Here is a 7,076-nt window from a genome sequence, read left to right as displayed (position 1 = left end):
TGTGGCTGCCATAGCAGAGTCTGATGATTAAGGGACTGGACTCTGATGTTTTGAAGTTCAAATCCTAGCTTTACCACCTATCAGCTGAGTGCCTTCTCGTGTGTAAAATGGCAATAATAATGGATGGTACTCCTGGTTCTTTGGGGCAGTTCATTGAAGTGATGTGGGACCAGTCCATGCATGGTGGCCAGAGTTTGATACCATAGCTGGACAATGTCCTCTGCACCAAGCCAGCTAGTGGCCATTGGCATCACTCTTCGGCCATGCTGTCCTCATTCCACAAAATGTCTGTTGAGCCATTAAATGTGAATGTGCCAGAAATTGTAGGAAGAGCCAGGAATACAGAAGTGATGGACAGATTCATCTCTGTTATTGGGCTGTTGAGGTTTACATTAACTTTACCCAAAGAATTTTGTCTTTGCCTGGGGCAGATTACCCAGTAAGTAATTAGTAAGCATGGGTTTACTTACTAATCTAGGGTGAACAATTTTACTTTTTTTTTTTTTATTAGCACATCAAAGATTCTGCTTCTAGGTATGGCTAGTGTCTGTCTGTTTCCCGGCCCCACGGCACCTTACTACAGAATCAAACCTCTTTTCAAATGTACAGTCCGTGACAGCGATAAAGAGTACTCAGTAAGCAAGATAAGCATGGGTTTACTTGTGCTTGCTAATCTGTAATGAACAGTTTCACATGGATGTGGTGAAAAACATGTGAAATTGTTGACTATGGATTAGTAAGTAAGCACAGTAAGCCCCTGCTTATCTTGCTTACTGGGTAATCTGCCTCTGGTCTCTGCCCTTGATTCCTGAGTCATTATCCCTAAAAATCTTTGGAATGTAGGTGTCTTTGGTAAGGAATCCAGACCACAACTAACTAACGGGTGATTACCCACCTCATGATCACTTCATGGGAGAGGGGCTGGAGTTTGAATTAAGTGCTTAGGCCTCAGTAAGAGCTCTGGACACTGAAGCTCCATGGTCTTCCTGGTTGGTGAAGGCATCCATGCACATGGGTGGGATGTAATTGGGGGCTGTCAAGTGGATTCTGTTCATAGTGATCCTATAGGACAGAGTAGAACTGCCTCGTAGGGTTTTCAAGGCTGTAATCTTTACAGAAGCAGACTGCCTCATCTTTCTCCCATAGAATGGCTGGTGGGTTCAAACCACTGACCTTTCAGTTCTCAGCCAAGTGCTTAACCGTTTTGCCACCAGCATGGAAGCTTTGTGTTGGGAAACCTCTCCAACTTCCCCCTTTGTATCTCTTCATTTGTATCTTTTTTCTTTCCCCCACAGTAAAGCTGTAATTCTAAGTATAGCACTTTCCTTGAGTTCTGTGAGTGGTTCCAGAGAGTCATAGAACCTGAGAGAGTGATCGACAGTAGCAGGTCAGGAATGAGGGAGCCCTGGATGGACTCCTGAGCTTGGTGGCTGGCATCTGGGGTCTTGGGCCTACTAGGCATCTGAAGGACAGTGTGTGTCCCTTTACCTTGTGAGATGCAAGCTAGCTCCGGGTGGCTAGGATCAGAGAAGGAAGTGCCGCATGGGCAACTGGTGTCAGAATGGAGCAGATAAGTGAAAAGTGAGGATTTGATTAATTTTCACATTTTGAGGATTGTGATTTATGCTGATTATCGTCCTCAGAAGGGTGCTAGTGGAGGTCTCAGAAGGCAGCGGGATGCTGAGCCAAGCCTGCAGATTAGTGTCGTCTTGTGTGCCAGAAGTTCTTAACCAGAGGGAGACACTGGACAGTGTCCAGAGACATTTTGGGTTGTTACAACCAGTAGGGGTGTGGGGAGGAGGTTATTAAGATATAGAAGCCTACCAAACATGCTACCAAACAATGCTACCAAACATCCTGAAATGCAACAAAGAAATGCTCGTGTCTGCACACTTTCATTGCCATATGCAAAGGTTACACACAGCTGCTAACAGAAAGGTTGGTGGTTCAGACCCACTCAGTGGTTCAATAGAAGAAAGACATGGCTGGCTGCTCCCATAAAGATTATAGCATAGAAAACCCTATGGGGCAGTTCTGCTCTGTCACATGGGGTCAGTGTGAGTCAGAATCAATTCTATAGCATCCAACAACAGCAACAGCAAAAAGGCCCCCAGGTTCCCTGGGACCAGGATGAAACATGTGCCTGCATCCCTCTGCCATCAGTCTGCCTTCTCCTGTCAGCTGCTTACAGCCAAATAATCAGGCCAGCTCACATTTAATAGCATTGAAGCCCAGGCAAATGTAAAAACAAAACCCTTAGCAAATGTGTTTTTATGTAAACACAGCAGGGGGTGGCGGCTGCCTGTGAAGAGAGAATTCTGTGGCTGGGACTTTTCAGAGCAAAAATAACCTGGGAATGTTACTGCTCCCTGAGCCTAGCAGGCCATGTGCTGGGGTCACGTGCCAGCCCAGGTGCCCCCAGGAGTTGCATGCCAGGGCCAAGCCATCTCTTCCTGCCAGGTGAACATCCCAGGGGCCCTGGATGAGAAGTGAGCAGGTGTTGGTTCTCTTGGAAGCATTCTGTCCTTCAAGGAGGCAAGCAGCATAACAGGAAAAGCTTAGTGGCTTAAAAAAAAAAAAAAATGTTTTCAGTATTTTACTTACAGTAAAATTCATCCTTTATAGTTCACATTTCTGTGACTTTTAGCAAATGTGTACAGGTGTGTAGGTCCCTCAGTGGTACAGATGGTTTGCATTTGGCTCCTAACCTGAAGGTTGCTAGTTTGAACCCACTAAGAGACACTGAGGAAGAAAGGCTTGGCAATCTGCTTCCATAAAGATTACAGCCAGGGAAACCCTCTGGAGCAGGACTTCCAGTCACATGGAGGAGTAGGCAGACGAGCAACACAGACCCTCTTCAACAAAGAAGAAAAAACAATTGGCAGAGATACAGAAGATAATCCTGGAACCCTAAGCCTTGAAAAGAACTGTACAGAAGTGGATTGGGCACCAACTAGTGGAAAAAACTGAACAAAAACAGTTGAGTATGGAGACAATCGGAGCGGCAGACTGTCAGCTACTCTGACGGGACCAACAGCATGAATATTTCCAAGTGGTGTTGGGACCTGAGAATTATTCTAAAGATCAGCCCTGGTCACCAAGGGCTTCAGAGATGACTGTTCTGGTGGCCTATGACTAGGAAGGGAAATGGCAAGGAGGGAGACAACCTGAGCTGTTGACTTTTTGCTGTCTGGAAGGTGCAGCCATTTTGATTGTTTACATGTGGCAGCCATTTTGGATATTTAAAGTGACTGAGGGTGCAGCCATTTTGAATCTTTACAAGTGGCAACCATTTTGGATTTTAAAGTGATAGCATTCTCATTCGGATTCCAGGGACCTGAGAATAGGCTCTGTTTGCCAAGGTCGGCAGGGACATAGGAGAGACTGATAACAGGAAGGGAGACAGGTGGTGAGTGTATAAGTGCTGTCACCTATCGAATAGAGGAGCACAGCACAGTACCCTGCTTATGTAGATAACATACAAACAAAATAAAGAAAATGAAAATCGTGGGCAAGTTACTCCAACATACAATCACCAATTAAATATAAACACAAAAACATCACAATGCCTCAGAGACAACAGAGCATCACAGTCCACACAAAAAAGCAAAATAAAGCAGGAGAAACAAGGGACCAGGATACAGACCCAAAACACATCCCTGAGGAACATACAACATTGGAACTCCCTGATAAGGAATTCAAAAGAATTTTATTTATGTATCTTCAAAGGATTGAGACACAGATCAAGGAAAACACAGAGAAAACTGTAGATCAATTTTGAAAGACAATACAAGAACAAGATGACAAAATAAATGAAAAATTAGAAATGATACAAAATCTACACACAGAAATCCAGATTAATACTAAATTTTCAGAAATAGATAAGACATTGAATGGGCAAAGGAGCAGAATTGAATCAATGGAAGACAGAATTAGGGAGATTGAAGGCAAATACCTGAATATTTCTTTGGAAAGGGATCAATCAGAAAAAAGATCAAAACAAAATGAAGAAAGCGTAAGGTTCATGTGGGATATGATACCATCAAAAGAAATAACCTATGTGTAATTGGAATTCCAGAACAGGAAGGCACAAATAAAACTGCAGAGAAAATTGTTGAAGATTTATGGGAAGAAAATTTTCCTGGTGTGATGAAAGATGAGAATATATCCATTCAGGAAGTCCAGCAAACCCCAAACAGGATAGACCCCAAAAGAAAATCACCAAGATATATCTTCATCAAACTCACCAAAACCAAAGACAAAGAATTATGAGAACAGCACAGGAAAAACAAAAAGTTACCTAAAAGGGGCAACCAATAAGACTAAGCTTGGATTTCTCGACAGAAACCATGTAGGCGAGAAGACAATGGAATGGGATGGTATATATAAAACCCTGAAAGAGAAAAATTTCCAACCAAGAATTTTCTACCCAGCAAAATTGTCCCTCAAATATGATGGTGAAATCAGGACATTTCCAGATAAGCAGACAGGGAATTTGTTAAAACCAGATGAACCTTACAAGAGATGTTAAAGGGAGCCCTTTGGACAGAGAAACAACACCACCCAACAACAACTGACCAGATGATGTAACCCAGAAACCAACCCAGCTATGGAAGTATCCAAAGTAAATAAGCCTACAAGATTGTAAACAGGGAACCAGAGACATCAATTGACAATTGAGGACAACTGCAAACCAAAAAGAGGGAAAAGACTGTGTCATTACAGAACTTTTAGATGGTAGGGAAGTCAAGACAACTACAAGATAGAACGGACTGTTCTAAACTGGGGAAGAAAACTATAAATCACAGGGTAACCTCATAGAAAAATGATAAACCTTCACATCAAAATAAAAAAGAGGAACAGCATAAATATTCAGCAAATACTAAAACAATAGCAATGAAGAAAGTGATAACACGATTCATAAACAAAATGAGCTCAGCATAGAAAATTATATGGAACAAATAAATCGACACCACGAAAAAGCACATAACAAAAATAACAGCAAAAATTCATATTTGCCAATAATGACATATCTGGCAAGGGACTTATCTCTAAGATTTATAGAAAACTCCAATGCCTTAATACCAAAGAAATTAATCCAGTTGAAGAGTGGGCAGGGGACATGAATGGACACTTCACCAAGGGGGATATTTGGGTGGCCAGCTAATACATGAGATGCTCACAATTGTTGACTGTCAGGGGGATGTAGGTCAGAATGGCAATGAGATGCTGTCTCACCCCAGCACTGATGGGAGGGTTCAATGAGACAGGATAGTGGGTGCTGGAGGAGATGTGGAGAGATTGGGACTCTCGTGCACTTCTAGTGGGACCATGAAGTGATGCAACCACTGTGGAAGGCAATATGGCGATTCCTTGGAAGGCTAGATTTGGAGAAGCCATGTGGCCCAGTGATCCCATTACTAGGTGTGTATCCTGGAGAGGTGAGAGCCAGGATAGGAACAGATGCATGCAAGCTCATGTTCATCACAGCACTGTTTACAGTAGTGGAAGGATGGGGGCGGCCTACGTGCCCATCAGCGGAGGAGTAGGTGGTCAGGCTGTAGTGCATACACATAATGGAATGCTATTCAGCACTAGGGAATAATGTAGCATCTGCAAGACACTTCATGATATGGATGAACTTGGAGGACATTATGCTGAGTGGAATGGGTCAATTACAGAAGGACAAATAGAGTATTAGTTCATTGTTGTGGAGGGTCAAGGAAAGGTTTATATAGAGAGGGAAACTTTCTTTGTTGATTGCCAGGGGTGGGAGAGGAGGGTAGGGAACACTGCAAAAAAAAAAAAAAAATGTATTGACCCATGTCACTGTAGTTTTGTGTATTTCACTGGACATGAATTATATTTCAATAAAATGCATTAAAAAAAGAAAAGAAAAGAAAACCCTACAGGGTAGTTGCACTCTGTAACACAGGGGGTCACCATGAGTTGGACTCAACTCAAAGACAACAGGTGGTATCCACTCCAGAATCAAGATAGACAGCAGTGGTTCTATCACCCTCAAAAATTCTGTGCCCCTTTGTAGTCAGTCTGCCCTTCCACTCGAGCCTCTGGGAACCACTAATCTTTTCTCATTTGCCTTTTCTAGAATGTCATATAAATGGAATCATTGGTACATGGCCTTTTGAATCCGACTTCTTTCACTCAGCATAATGCCTTTGAGGTGTTTTCATTTCTCTTGGGTAAATACCAAGAAGTGGGATCCCTGGCTTGTATTGTGAGTGTACCTTTAACGTTATAAAAAGGGTCAACCTGGTTTCCAAAATGACTGTATCCTTTTGCCTTCCCATCATTGATGTATGAGACTTCCAGTTGCTCCACATGTTTGTCTGCACTTGGTATTGTTGGATTTTCTATTTGAGCCATTCTAGTGGATGTGTTTAAGTGGAAGAAAAGGCTTTTTGAAGCCTTTCAATAACTTAAAAGCTGCATGTGCAGCAAATGAAGATGATTGTGATAAAGAATTTGTTTTAAGAGTTCAACCATTCCAGAGTGAGGGTAAATTTACAAAATACTAAACCACTTCATTGTGGTTTTAAAGCACATGTTGTTGAGTTCCCCAGTCCTAGTGCTGCTGCTTCATAGGAGTTGGCAGAAGACAGTTGACTTCAGTGGTTAAGAGCATAAACTCAACAAGCAGCCACACTTCATCCCAGCTCTGTCACTCACCAGCCCATGACCTTTGGCAAGTGTCTCAACCTCTGTGAACCTCAGTTTCCTCAGTAAAAAGGTGATTGCTCTGCATTTACTGCCTGGGACTGGTGTGAGGGTTACTGAGGTCATATGTTGGAGAGCTGGGTGTGATGCCTGCTCCGGGGTTAGTGCTTATTGCTTCCACTGAGCACTTAACTGTGTGTTGCCAGAGCAGTAAATACAGGCAGTCCCTGGGTCCTAATTGTGTCTTTAAGGATTTATAGGTAAGTTGGAACAGGTGCAGAAGGTTCTTATGGTGGCCCAGTGCCTAAGGCATTGACCACTAACCAAGAAGGTTCAAACCCACCAGCTGCTCCATGGAAGGAAGATGAGGTAATCTACTTCTGTAGAGATTTACCTCC

This window comes from Orycteropus afer, unplaced genomic scaffold (genome assembly GCF_000298275.1).
Source record: "Orycteropus afer afer isolate SDZICR_OR568_19922 unplaced genomic scaffold, OryAfe1.0 scaffold00487, whole genome shotgun sequence".
In the NCBI taxonomy this organism is placed as follows: domain Eukaryota; kingdom Metazoa; phylum Chordata; class Mammalia; order Tubulidentata; family Orycteropodidae; genus Orycteropus; species Orycteropus afer.
The sequence above is the reverse complement of the archived record's forward strand: the minus strand, read 5'-3'. Positions refer to the sequence as shown.